This window comes from Bos indicus, chromosome 13, assembly GCF_029378745.1.
Source record: "Bos indicus isolate NIAB-ARS_2022 breed Sahiwal x Tharparkar chromosome 13, NIAB-ARS_B.indTharparkar_mat_pri_1.0, whole genome shotgun sequence".
Classification (NCBI taxonomy): domain Eukaryota; kingdom Metazoa; phylum Chordata; class Mammalia; order Artiodactyla; family Bovidae; genus Bos; species Bos indicus.
In genome coordinates, this window is record NC_091772.1 from 59,451,904 (window position 1) to 59,466,211 (window position 14,308).

At 46.3% G+C, this 14,308-nt stretch overlaps 1 pseudogene; it reads left to right on the forward strand.

The window, feature by feature from the left end:
* Positions 1-872: 872 nt before the first annotated feature.
* LOC109567309 (large ribosomal subunit protein uL6 pseudogene) lies at positions 873-1,571 on the forward strand (annotated as a pseudogene).
* Positions 1,572-14,308: the final 12,737 nt, after the last annotated feature.

Here is a 14,308-nt window from a genome sequence, read left to right on the forward strand (position 1 = left end):
GAGTGAGTGAGCGTGTGTTCACGCTCTGCTGCTGCTACTGCTGCTAAGTCGCTTCAGTCGTGTCCTACTCTGTGTGACCCAATGGACGGAAGCCCACCAGGTTCCCACCTCCCTTGGATTCTCCAGGCAAGAATACTGGAGTGGGTTGCCATTTCCTTCTCCAATGCATGAAAGTGAAAAGTGAAAGTGAAATCGCTCAGTTGTATCCAACTCTTCGAGACCCCATGGACTGCAGCCTACCAGGCTCCTCCATCCATGGGATTTTCCAGGCAAGAGTACTGTCCAATTCTTTGCCACCTTTTGGGCTGTAGCTCATAAAGATCCTCCGTCCAGGAGATTTTTCAGGCAAGAAATACTGGAGTGGGTTGCTATTTCCTCCTCCAGGGGATCTTCCTGACCCAGGAATTGAACCCATGTCTCCTATGTCTTTTGCACTGCAGGCAGATGCTTTACCTACTGAGCCATTGGGGAAGTCGACTGGATCCAGCCCCTGCTAGGTCCCAAACACTTGGAACACAACTCATAAGGAAGCCAAGGGGTGTCCAAATAGACTATAACCAACCTCTTCCTCCATTCTTCAAGTGACAGTAATGATAAGTATAATATGAATAAACAGAACTAGCCGAGGATGTATTTACAATTCTAGAAGATGGTGTTATGATTTAATACGTGAAAGGCAGAAGCCGATTCTATAATCTATCATTTGGAAGGAACTGACCATCCGTTTGGAAGGAAAAAACTTAGTTTCTATAATCCAGTGGTTAGGACTCCGAGCTCCCACTGCAGAGGGCACAGGTTCAATTCTGGGTTGGGGAACTAAGATTCTCCAAACTCTGCAGCGCAACCGAAAAAAGGGAAAAGAAAAAAAAGCAGCTCTTTTTTTGCCACATCTACTGCGAGAATGAAGACCATTCTCAGCAACCAGACTGTCGACATCCCAGAAAATGTCGACATTAACTTGAAGGGACGGACAGTTATTGTGAAGGGCCCCAGAGGCACCCTGCGGAGGGACTTCAATCACATCAATGTAGAACTCAGTCTCCTTGGAAAGAAAAAGAAGAGGCTCCGTGTTGACAAATGGTGGGGAAACAGAAAGGAACTGGCCACTGTTCGCACAATCTGTAGTCACGTACAGAACATGATCAAGGGTGTTACACTGGGTTTCCGTTACAAGATGAGGTCGGTGTATGCCCACTTCCCCATCAACGTTGTTATTCAGGAGAATGGTTCTCTTGTGGAAATCCAAAATTTTTGGGGTGAAAAATACATACGCAGGGTTCGAATGAGGCCAGGGGTTGCCTGTTCAGTATCTCAAGCCCAGAGAGATGAGTTGATTCTTGAAGGAAATGACATTGAACTTGTGTCAAATTCAGCTGCTTTGATTCAGCAAGCCACCACAGTTAAAAACAAGGATATCAGAAAATTTTTGGATGGTATCTATGTTTCTGAAAAAGGAACAGTTCAGCAGGCTGATGAATAAGATCTCAGTGATCCTGCTGCAGAAACAAGATAGACGGTTCTATGGACTCAGTTGTGATGTTTTAAAGAGACAATAAAAACTCTTGATTTGAGATTTTTTCCTACTGATTATCATTTCAAACTATTTGGCCAGTAAGCAGTTAAGTAAATTCTAGTGTGTTAAAAACAATAACAGAAGGAATAGGAGTGGTTGATTGATTTTGTTGTTGTTAGAAAGATGTTAGCAAGACTTAATGGCAGAGGGGGCTTGAAGGAATACCAAGGGCATTTCAGGCAAGAGGAATATGGTTATCATGGGAAGAACTTTCGGAGATGCCCTAGGAATCTAATTTTGCAGTGGCACAGATTTGAATATTTGTGAGGCAAATGCCTGAGTCACAGTAACTGAAAAAGCAGCTGAGAAGTGATACTGTCTTAGTAAGAATTAAAAGATGGAGTTAATTTGTATTTATGATAAACATGGTTGCTGTAGTCTAAGATTCTCTCAGTTATACTCAGATTTCAGCCACATGTATATCCTAGTCTTTGATAGCTTTAAAAAAACTTAAGAAACGTTCCATGTGTCATACTTCAGATATACTACTATACAGTACGGTAGGGTTGCCCCTAAACCTGCAGTCCTCCCCTGTCTCATTTGTTAGAAACTCTAACCGTGTAATTTCTCAGGCAAAACATTTAACTTTGTCTTACATACTGTGTCTAGTCCATCAATAAAATCTGTGGGCTTACTAAGAAAAAAAAAAAGAAAAAAAGCAAAAAGAAGTAGTTCTGCAGGCTTACAAGATGCAAAGGAAGAGATGGAAGATTTGGGAGATGCAGAGAATAATTAAAAGACTTGAAATCCTGGAGAAGGTCACAAAGGGTGGGACCTGGAGCAAGGGAGGGACAGGACTGAGGTTGGAAGAGGAAGTTGTATGTTTCCTCCATAAACCAGGAGAAATGGGAGGAGGAAGGGGACCCAGGTGGGGATGCTTGAAGGACCACACCCCTGGGCCCTGCATTTGGGAGACAGACGCCTCTTGGCAGGATGCGGCTTGTCTCTGAGGTCTGAAGCAACTGGCCCCAAAGATGAGTCGACTTGGCCCCAGAATGGAGACCAACCCAAAGTGAATTCCTTAGTTCACCCGCTCTGAGGTTGGCAGCCTCCCCGAGAAGGCTGGGCCCGTGGGAGCTCCACCCAGCCAGAGGCCATCCAGATGGGGCCCCAGAGAACGTGGCTTCCAAGAGGATGTTTCAGCAATACTGCAGGGCTTGTCTCTGCAGAGAGAGCATGAGCAATCAACAAAGGGCTTAATCCTCTCCTTATCCTGCCTAGCACCTGCCCTGCGCTCACACTGTCTGTCCTGCTTGTTAGGTTCTTAAAGAAAGGGATCAACTGACTTGGGGAGAGGACTTCCCTTATCGTCCAGTGGCTAAGACTCTGAACTCCCAATGCAGGGGGCCTGGGTTCAATCCCTGGTCAGGGAACTAGATCTCACATACCGCAACTAAGACTCAGCACAGCCAAATAAATAAATAAGTATATTTTTGAAAGGGGTTAGGGGCAGAGAGGAAGGGAAGTGGGGAGGAGAGACAGCAAATGAGGAATAATACTTAATGTCAGGGTTTTATGGGGAGAGGCTTCCAGAGTGGCCTAGCCCATTCTTCCACGTGCAGTTGGGCGGTGCACAGTCCAGGGCGCTGGCAGCTGCTCCCTGCACAGACCCTCAGCTCAGTCTGGAGATGCAGCACAACCCGAATCCTGGTACCAGGCTTGCCCCAGGTCTAGGTCAGCACAATGAGCACAACTTTCCTCTGGGCAGCACCCACATCGGGTGCTTTCAAGGCTGCCCAACAACTCCAGAATCACCCTTGTTCTGCAGCTGGGGAATGAGGCTCCGAGAACATAAGTGTCCAAGCCTGCCCGGCTAGGCAGCTGCAGAGCCAGAAACCAAGCCTCTCTGAAGGGCAGGAGGCAGGATGTGTCAAGGTCCTGTGACTCTTGCTGGTTGTGTGGTCTTAGAGAGGTTGCAAAGGACCTACCTCAAGGGGTCGTTTTGAGGTTTAAATGAGTTTATACTTGGGAAGCACGTAGAAAGCATCCTAGGTGCTATGTGATGTTTGGCTATTATTATAGGGGTCTATGGAGCTTCCCAGGTGGCGCTAGTGGTAAAGAACCTGCCTGCCAATGCAAAACACATAAGAGACCTGGGGGTCAATCCCTGGGTCGGGAAGATCCCCTACAGGAGGGCATGGCAACCCACTCCAGTATTCTTGCCTGGAGAATCCCATGGACAGAGGAGCCTGGCGAGCTACAGTCTATAGGGTCGCATGACTGAAGCGACTTAGCACGCATGCACATAGAGGGCTATCTCCCTGCTCCCATTTCCATCAGCACCCCAGTAGCAAGACAACCCAAATAAGGGTACAATCCAAGTAAAGTCTGGGCTTTCTAAGAAGATCCCACTTGAAGACCAACCCCCAACATTTAAAGTACATTGCCATGCCTAAATCCTCCTTCTCAGGAACTAGCATTTCAGGAACCATCAGTCTTTTTTTTTTTTTTTTTTTAACTATTATCATTATTTTATTTATTTATTTAATTTTTTAATTTTTTTGGCTGCGCCTCTCAGCTGTGGGATCTTAGTTTCCTGACCAGGGATAGAACCCCGGGCCCTTGGCAATGAAAGCTCAGAGTCCCAAGCACTGGATCACCAGGGAATTCTCTACTCCGATTTTAATTAAAATCACCTGGGGTCAAAGCAAGAGCTATTTGAAGATATTCCTTCGGAGAAAATTTTAACTTCCCTAAGAGAAAAAATAAAAATATTAGCCACATTTCTACGTTACCACTCTGGAAATTTCAGCAGACAACCATAAACTGTCTTTTTAGCCAGCGCATGAATTCTATGAGCATCAGAGCTAAGAAAACTGTGTCGGGTTCAGTAAAATTGCATTCTCTTTGCTGTCTGTGGGCTCAGCTCTCCTTCCGGTCCGAATGGCAAGATGCTTTGAAATAATTTTTTTTATGTTAAAGATTTAAGACACTTCGTGGAGGAGAAATGAAGAGCCTCTAAAGGGAGAAGCATGTTTTTTTCTCTACTACCCACTGCTCACACCAGGTGTATGGCGGGGGGCGGGGTGGGGGTTTCCCACAGTTTAACTCATTAGGATACTAACTCCTCAGCCTCATAAGACTGGCCCATATATATGGAATCTAGAAGGATGGTACTGATGAACCTACTTGCAAGGAGAACAGACTTACGGACACAGGCAGAGGGGAGAGAGGAGAGTGGGATGGATGGAGACAGCAGCATTGGAACATATACATTACAAATGCAATATAGATAACCAGTGGGAATTTGCTATATGACACAGGGGCTCAAACCTGATGCTCTGTGACAAACTAGAGGGGTGAGATAGGCTGGGAGGTGGGAAGGAGGTTCAAGAAGGATGGGACATACGGCTGATTCATGTTGATATATGGCAGAAACCAACACAGTATTATAAAGCAATTATCTTCCAATTACAAAAAAGAGAGACTGACCCCACTTTAGATGCCAATCACAAGCCCAGGCCTCCAGCACTTCTGACCAACTGGCTACAAATTGGGGGTTCCCATGAACACCTCTTCAGGTTTGATAATTTGCCAGAAGGCTCAAAGAACTCATGAAAAACTGTACACTTGCTAGATTGCCAGTTTATTATAAAGGATATGATTCAGGCACAGCCAGGTAGAAGAGACAGATAAGTTTGGGGGTGGGGCCCTGAGTTGCCAGGCCCTCTCCCACCTCTAGGTGTTCAACAACCCGGAAGCTCTTGGAATCCATTGTCCACGTAGTTTTATGGATCTTCCATTAGGCAGGCTGCTGCTGCTGCTGAGTCACTTCAGTAGTGTCCAACTCTGTGCAACCCCATAGACGGCAGCCCACCAGGCTCCCCCATCCCTGGGATTCTCCAGGCAAGAACATTGGAGTGGGTTGCCATTTCCTTCTCCAATGCATGAAAGTGAAAAATGAAAGTGAAGTCTCTCAGTCGTGTCCGACCCTCAGTGACCCCATGGACTGCAGCCTACCAGGCTCCTCCGTCCATAGGATTTTCCAGGCAAGAGTACTGGAGTGGGGTGCCATTGCCTTCTCCATTAGGCAGGCACCCTTGAGTAAGTCTTTGGCAACCTGCGATTAACTCAACTTCCAGCCCCTCTCTCTTCCCCAAAGGTCAGGAGGTAGGGCTGGAAGTCCCAGCCTTCTAAGTAGGTGGTGGTTCCCATGGCCACCAACCCCCATCCTGAGGCTACTCGGGAGCCCCAGTAACCAATCATCTCATTAACATAGAGAAAGACATTTTTTACTCCAGAGATTCCAAGGGGTTTAGGAGTTATGTGCTAGTTATGTCCTAGAAATGGATGGGGGGAGAGGCCAAATACATATTTCTTATTATGCCACAGCATCTTTTTATTATTATTATTATCTTTAAACTCTAAGACACTTGAGTACGATTCACTAACAGGCCAGGTCACTGTCACTTAAAACAGAAGCTCCTGACCCCAGCAGTTCTATCCTTTAACTTTTACATCCTTGCTTTCTCATCTCTTGGCAGGATTCATACCCTCCACCCGCCATTCCCCACCCCCGTGACCAGGAAAATGTTGATTGGCAGGTGGCAGGAGATGAAAAGTTATCCTTTTTCTCCATCTTCACACCTAAGCCAAGAGGTACTGCCCTGTTTATCATCAGTCTGTATTAGAGTTTTGCCAAAAGTTCAGTTAATAATAATGAAAATTGCTCTTCCCTGGCAGTCCAGTGGCTAAGCTTCCAGTGCAAGGAGCATGGGTTCAATCCCTGGCTGGGTAACTGAGATCCCACATGCCCTAGGCTATGGCCTAAAGATATTTTAAAAAATAAATGAAGATTTCCTAATTCTATAATGACCATGAATCATTGTATAACCCCAGGGGAAAAAAAAAAGTTTAAAATAAATGTTAAACCAACTCTTAAGTACTCCCCCTTTTTTTATTTTATAGCAATTAAAGTTAAAAAAAAAAAAAAAAAAAACCCAAAACCCGGACCCTGGAGTCAGACATGCTAGGGTTCAAAGTCTTACGTTCTCAACCTACTTACCAGCTGGCTGATCTTGAGCCATTACTTAAATGCTTTATGTCACAGCCAGGTGCTATTATGAGGCTTAAATGATCCCCTTGCTTGTGACAGCATAGATATCTCTAGTCCTCAAACCAAGGAAACAAGATGGGAGTCGAGGAGTCTGGGCAGACCAGGGTGTGTAGCAGATCAGCTCTGGTGCAGGGCCCCTGACTTCTCATCTTTGGGGTTTCTTGATTCATTACATGGTGGAGGGCGGCCCCAGTCCTGGCATTAGCGCCAGGTCCGTGGGCTCCACTGAGCAGATGGAGGAGCCTCTGGGTCATGATCCACGGAGGCTTGAGGACTATGGGGAAGGCTGGGAGCTGATGGGAGTACGTGCCAGGCCTCTGAAAAATGATTATGAAAAATGATTATAACGATTGCTTCTTATTTCTTTCTGGCTTTTCCAATCAATCCAGCTAAAAGTCGGTTGCAAGGTGACATGTGCATGTAGGGTGTTTGACGTGATAAATACACAGGTGTAGAGCCAAGCTTGAGAGCTTCGGCTGTTCAAACACCACTGTTCTTTCAAGAAATACTCTCTTGGGTCAGGAGGAGAAAGGCTTATATTTTTCAAGTGAAAATGGTCTGAGGAAACTTGACAGAAGTCCAAGGTTATAGGGTCCAAAGATTTTTTTCTCTTTTATGAAAAAAAAAAAAAAGAAATGCCTAAGAGGCAACACTTTTTAAACAATTTGCTTTCCCCATTGGCCCTGAAGGGTCCCGGGTGAAAAAAAGCCCCAGGTCCTCTGCAAATCCAGGTTGTATTTCTACTTAAGAAAAGTAAACCCAGAGAAGAATCTTGAGAGTGCCTGGGAACTAGAAAAACTGGTTCAAGCTTCCTTCTTGAATCCTCCTCCAGAATCCAACAAGTCCCCCCTCCCGCCCTCACCCCGTAAGCTTAATGTATCATGACCCCAGGCAAGCAAGGGATTCTTTAGCAAAGCTTACACTGTAATTAAGGAGGAAACTTTTCAAAGAGCTCCTTTTAAACAGTTCGGTGTGGCCGGGACCAGGTTGCAGGGACCAACAGGGACTGTCCTGAATGATCAGTACAGGGCCAGTGGGATTCCTAAAGAGGTGGCCTTAATTTAGGGGTTTGCAAAGTTGCAAGATCTTGGGTCTGCAGACATGACTTAGAAAATGTCCATTTTTCAGCCCTTCAGAGATTAGAGACCAGGACTGGGCTGGGACAGAAGTCAGGCAGGGCTTGGGGAACCCTTGTCCCATTGCTTTTCAAATTCAGAAGGTCTCTTCCACTGCTGCCAAACTTTTTTAAGACCACGCTGTGTAGTATGTGGCATCCCAGCTCCCTGATCAGGAATCGAACCCGGCCCCCCTGCATTGGGAACACCAAGCCCCAACCACTGGACCACCGAAAGTCCCAGCAAACTCAGTTTTGAGAGCATTTGCCTGGGAAATTAACCTTCTCAGCAGAACAACTTTGGACATATCTATGGAAGGGAAGGGCTTACCAGGTGGCTCAGTGGTAAAGGATCCACCTGCCAATCTAGGAGACTCAGGTTCTATCCCTGGGTCTGGCAGGTCCCCTGGAGAAGGGAATGGCAATCCACTTCAGTATCCTTGCCTGGGAAATCTCATGGACAGAGGAGCCTGGCCGGCTACTGTCTGTGGGGCCGCAGAGTCAGACATGACTGACTAAGCAACAACAAAGGGAAGGGAAGCAAAATGCAGTGACTGAAAGTGGTGGTGAGGAAGGGTGTTTACTGACTTGGAAGACATTGGTAGTCTGTGACAGGGCTGGTAAACGATTTCCATAAAGGGCTCGATAGGAATTTTAGGTACATATGGTCTTAAAGCAGCCTCAGGCAGTATGCGAATAATATGGCTGCTGTCACTACAACAGAGGAGTTAAGCAGATGGGACACAGACCAGCTGGCCCTCAGAGCCCCAAATATTTACTGTTTCTGGCCAATTACAGAAAAAGCGTGTGGGCCTCTGAGTATACTGGATGGATTACAAGCCAATGAAGGACGGAACCAGGAGAAGCAGCGTTGCTACTCTCTCATCATTGTCAAGGTGAGAGAATTAACTCAAAGGAGGAATCCACTGGCTGCCACCACCACCTGAGCCAGGCGGTCCATGGATGTGACTTGCTCTCTATGGGATGCTGACTCATATCCCCCAGCTGCCTCTAAGCTGCAAGTACCTGCCTTTGGCTCCCCAGTCTGGCCCCACCTACCCCTGAGCTTGAGCCCCACTGCTCCAGGCTTTCACTTTACATCCCGTGAAGATGGTATTTGCTGTCCCTTCCCATTTTTCCTCTGTCCTTCAGTGGGGGAAAGACGTGCCCTCCATGCCCCTGCTCCCAATCCATAGCTTCCCCCATGCTTTTATTTCTGTATGTGTCTGCACCGGGTCTTAGCTGCGGCACACAGGATGGATATTCGCTGCAACAGGCGGGGTCTTGTGGTTGCAGCATGCAAACTCTTTTCCTCACTGAACACTACCATCTGGAAAAGCTTAATGCTAACATAACTCTAGTTCATTCTTCCTCTCTGCTGCACAACATTCCAAGATGGAACATTCTATCATTTCCTTATTTATAGGCTTGTGTACCTGGAAAACCCCCAATATGCTAGTTAGTGAAAAAATAACAACAAAAACCCTAGGGGCTTTCCTGGTGGCTTGGTGGATAAGAATCTGCCTGCCAATGCAGGAGACACAGGTTGGATCCCTGGTCTGGGAAGATCCCACGGAGCAACTTAACCCATGCACCACAACTGCTGAGCCTGTGCTCTAGGGCCCAGGAGCTGCAATTACTGAGGCCCAACTCCCCTGGAATCTGTGCTCTGCAACGAGAGAAGCCACTGTAGTGAGAAGCCCGCACACCACAACTAGAGAAAAGTCCTCACAGCAATGAGGACGTGGCACAGCCAATAAATAAATAAATAAAATTATTTTAAAAAATACCTAGAATAAATAAGAGACTTTGGTTAGCTGTCCGGGTCCAAGATAAATACACAAAAACAAAAGCTTTCCTACACTCTGGCAATAGAGTAACATAATTTTTTAAAAAATGCATTCACAATATAGAGAGAAATGATGAAATACTCAGAAATAAATTTAGGAAGAAAGGCCTGGTTTTTTATGAGGAAAATTAAAAAATCTTCCTGGATGACAACACACAGAATAGGAGCAAAGGAAGGGACATCCCATGTCCTTGAGTAAGAAAAGATAAAAATTATGATATGCATGTGTGAGTAGCTCAGTTGTGTCTGACTCTTTGCGATCCCGTAGACCAGGCTCCTCTGTCCATGGGATTCTCCAGGCAAGAATACTCCCAACCCAGGGATCAAACCCTGGTCTCCCTCATTGCAGGCAGATTCTTAACCATCTAAGCCACCAGGATTTGTAAATCTGACCTTATTTGGTAACAGGGTCCTGGCAGATGTAATTATGATGAAAGTTAAGCTGAGGTCATGCTAGAGAAGGGTGGGCTCTTAATCCTATACAACTGGTGTCCTTATAAGAAAAGGAGAGAGAGACTGAGGAAGGAGAGGTCACATGGAGACACAGACAGAGGAGAAACCTTGTGACCAGAGAGGCCCGATAGGAGGGATGAGCCTACAAGCCAAACACCCACGAGGATTTCCAGCCAGCACCAGAGGCCCCGAGAAGGACCTGGGCCAGACTCTTCCCAGAGCCTTTGGAGAGAACATGGCCCTCCTAGCCCTTGGTTTTGGATTTCTAGCCTCCAGAACTGTGAGAGAATATATGTCTGTTGTGTTAAAGCCACCCTGCGTGTTTTGTCTCATTCAATGCCTCAGTCATGTCCAACTTTTTGGGACGCCATGGACTGCAGCACGCCAGGCTTCCCTGTCCTTCACCATCTCTCGGAGCCTGCTCAAACTCATGTGCGTTGAGTCTGTGATGCCATCCAACCATCTCACTCTTTGTCACCCACTTCTCCTGCCCTCAATCTTTCCCAGCATCAGGGTCTTTTCTAATGAGTCAGCTCTTTGCATCAGGTGGCCAAGGTATTGGAGCTTCAGCTTCAGCATCAGTCCCTCCAATGAATATTCGGGGTTGATTTCCTTTAGGATTGGCTGATCTGATCTCCTTGCAGTCCAAAGGACTCTCAACATTGTTATGACAACCCTGAGAAGCTAATGAACGGTGGGATTTCATAAATCTTGAAAGAACAAATAGAGTCCTGACTCAGATGGGTAGATGGAAATTTCCTTTGCCAAGAAAGAGGGTGTATTTGGCAAATTTTCCCGAAACTGCAAAAATAAAAAGCTAAACAGAGGGGACTGTGGGCATCCTTTTCTAGGCTAGGAGACTGGGTCACAGAGGGGAACCTCCTCCATGGGGTAACTGTTGAAACCACCATACAGTTGGTGTCTCGGTGGAACCAGCAAGTTTCAGGAATTGGATCCCAGAAGATGGCGGCTTCTCCCACCCCTGCAACCCCCGCCCACCCAACACACCCATCTTCCCACTTGTCCCAACACCTCTCCTTTAAGAGAATGGTTCAGAGAAAGATAAATTCCATGATGTGTCTCTGTGCTCAGTCACTTAGTCGTGTCCAACTCTTTGTGACCCCCATGGACAGCTCACCAGGCTCCTCTGTCCATGGAATTCTCCAGGCAGAATACTGAAGTGGGGTTGCCACTTCCTACTCAAGGGGATCTTCCCAACCCAGGGATCAAACTCTCATCTCCTGCATTGGCAGGTGGATTCTTTACCACTGAGCCACCAGGGAAGCCAAAGTCGATGGTGCAGACTCTCAAAGCAGAGGTCGCTGTGGCCAAGAGGAAAGCAGTGGCTCCTGGCCATGCCTGGAAATTACAAGAACTTTCTCCTGTGTCAGCTCCTGAGCCCTCACTTCCCGGAGGCCTGACTCAGTGGGAGCAGATCCACTTCCAATCTCTCTTTCATCCTCGTGGGCCAGGCACACAGCAGTGACTCACACAGAGCTCTGTGCCTGCTTGGAGCTTCCAGTGCAGGAGGAGGGGAAGAAAACCAACAGATAAGGGTAGATAAGTTGGATGATGGCGTAATGACTATGAAGGAAGTAAGGGGATATGATTAAGAGTGAGGGAGATGGTACTTTCCTGGCAGTCCAAGTGGTTAAGACTCTGAGTTTCCAATGTGGGTTTGATCCCTGGTCAGGGGACTATGATTCCACATGCTACGTGGCATGGCCAAAAAATAAAAAACAAAACAGACAAAATAAAATGAGACTGTTATATTATCTAAAAATTAGTTTCAAAAAAAAGAGTGAGAGGAGATAAGCAGCCCAAAGATAGAAACAACCTAAATGTCCGCTGATGGACAAATGGATCCACAAAATGTGGCCCATCCATGCAATGGAATGGTATTCAGCCATGAGAAAGAACAGAATACACAAAAGGCTGCGTGTAGCTGACGAAGTTTATGAGAAATGCCCAGAAGAGGCAAATCCAGAGACAGAAGGTAGATTAGTGGTTGTCAGGGCTGGGGTAAGGATGGAAAGTGAGTGCTAAAGGTATGGGGTTTATTTTTTATATCATTTTTTTTAAGGCTGCACTGCATGGCATGCATTGCAAGGAAGATTCTTAACCCCTGGACCACCAGGAAGTCCCTTCGTTCCTTTTCAAAGCTGAATAATATTCTGCTCTATGACTGCTGCTACTGCTACTGCTAAGTCACTTCAGTCGTGTCCGACTCTGTGCGACCCCATAGACGGCAGCCCACCGGGCTCCCCCATCCCTGGGATTCTCCAGGCAAGAACACTGGAGTGGGTTGCCATTTCCTTCTCCAATGCATGAAAGTGAAAAGTGAAAGGGAAGTCGCTCAGTCATGTCCGACCCTCAGCGACCCCATGGACTGCAGCCTACCAGGCTCCTCCGTCAATGGGATTTTCTAGGCAAGAGTACTGGAGTGGGGGGCCATTGCCTTCTCCGGCTCTATGACTAGTCCACACTTTATTAATCCATTTATCAGATGATGGACATTTGAGTTGTTGCCACTTCTGGCTATTATGAATAATGTTACTATGAACATTCGTGTGTAAGCTTTTTATAAGAGTTATTTTTGTTTGTTTATTTATGGCTGCTCTGGGTCTTCATTGTGTCACCCGGGCTTGCTGTAGTTGCTGTGAGGGGGGCTACTCTCCAGTTGCAGTGCGCTGGCTTCTCTTGCAGAAGGTGAGCTCTAGGGCATGCCGGCTTCAGTAGCTGTGGCTCACGGGCTCAGCTGCTCCCTGGCATGTGGCGACTCAGACCAGTGATCAAGTCTGTGTCTCCTGCCTTGGCATGCGGATTCTTTATACCCCTGAGCCACCAGGGAAGCCTCATGTACAAGTTTTATACGGGGTGTATGTTTTCATTTGGGGCAGGTGTTGACACCTAGGAATAGAATGGCTGGGTTGCACTGTGACTCTGTATGTTTAACCCTTCGAGGAAATGCCAGACTTTTTCTAAAGTAACTGCGTGATTTTACATTTCTGCTAGCAGTGTGTGAGGGTTCCAATTTCTCTGCCTCCTCACCAATATTTGCTATTGTCTGTCTTTTTGATGACAGCCATCCTGGTAGGTATAACATGGTGTCTCATGGTTGTTTTGATTTGCATTTCCCTGATGAGTAATGATGAGCATCTTTTTATGTGCTTATTGGCCATTTGTGCATCTTCTTTGAAGAAATATCTATTTAAGTCCTTTGCACATTTTCAGTTGGTTTTTATTGAGTTGTGAATTTTTCATATATTCTTAATACTAGATCCTTGTCAGATATATGATATTCAAATATTTGCTCCCATTCTCTGAGTTGTCTTTTCACTTTCTTATAGTTTCCTTTTGAAGTGCAAAAGCTTTTAATTTCACTTACTCGTTATTCTTTGGTTTCTTGTGCTTTGAGTTGCATTGCTTTTGTAATCAGAAAAAAAGAAAATATTTTTTAGGCATTTCCCTTGTGGCTCAGCGGTAAAGAATCTGTTTGCCAAGGCAGGAGACGTGGGTTCTGTCCCTGGTCCACATGCTGTGGAGCAACTAAGCCTGTGCACCACAACTACTGACCCTGTGCTCTAGAGTGAGGAAACTGCAACCACTGAGCCCCCGGCTGCAGCGCTGAAGCCCGTGTGCCCTGCAGCCCGTGCTCCGAAACAAGAGAAGTCACCGCAATGAGAAGCCTGTGTACTGCAACTAGAGAGGAGCCCCCGACTGCTGCAACTAGAGAATGCATGCATGAAGCAACGAAGACCTAGCATAACCAATAAATTAATAAAAAACATTTTTTAGAAAAATAGGCCCAGACATTATGCAGTTTATTTATTCACCAACATTCCTGTCTTCAAGGAGCTGACACTCAGTTGATGTTTCTTGGGACTCCCTCTCAGTGGTTAAAAACCACTTCTGTTTTCCTCTTGGGTACTTTTCCAGGTTGCTGGGCAAAGTCTTTCATATTCTGATGAACCAGATGGTCCATTAAACAGCTCAGATTTAAGTGGGATGAATCATCACTTAACTGTACTTAGAAATTCTAAAATAAGTCACGTGTAAGCTGTTGCAAGGGTTTTTGTTTTCAGTGCCTTGCCTGGCTGTGCTTTCAGTGTTTGCTGACTGTGGAATAAACCCAAACACTGGCAGATGGCAGCTGTACTGCCTGAAGTGGGGAGCATCAAGTCCTGCCCAGTCTGGGGAAATAGGAACCATATGTGTTCATGATAACACGACACTGGGGAGCACCCAGCATCCACAAGGAGG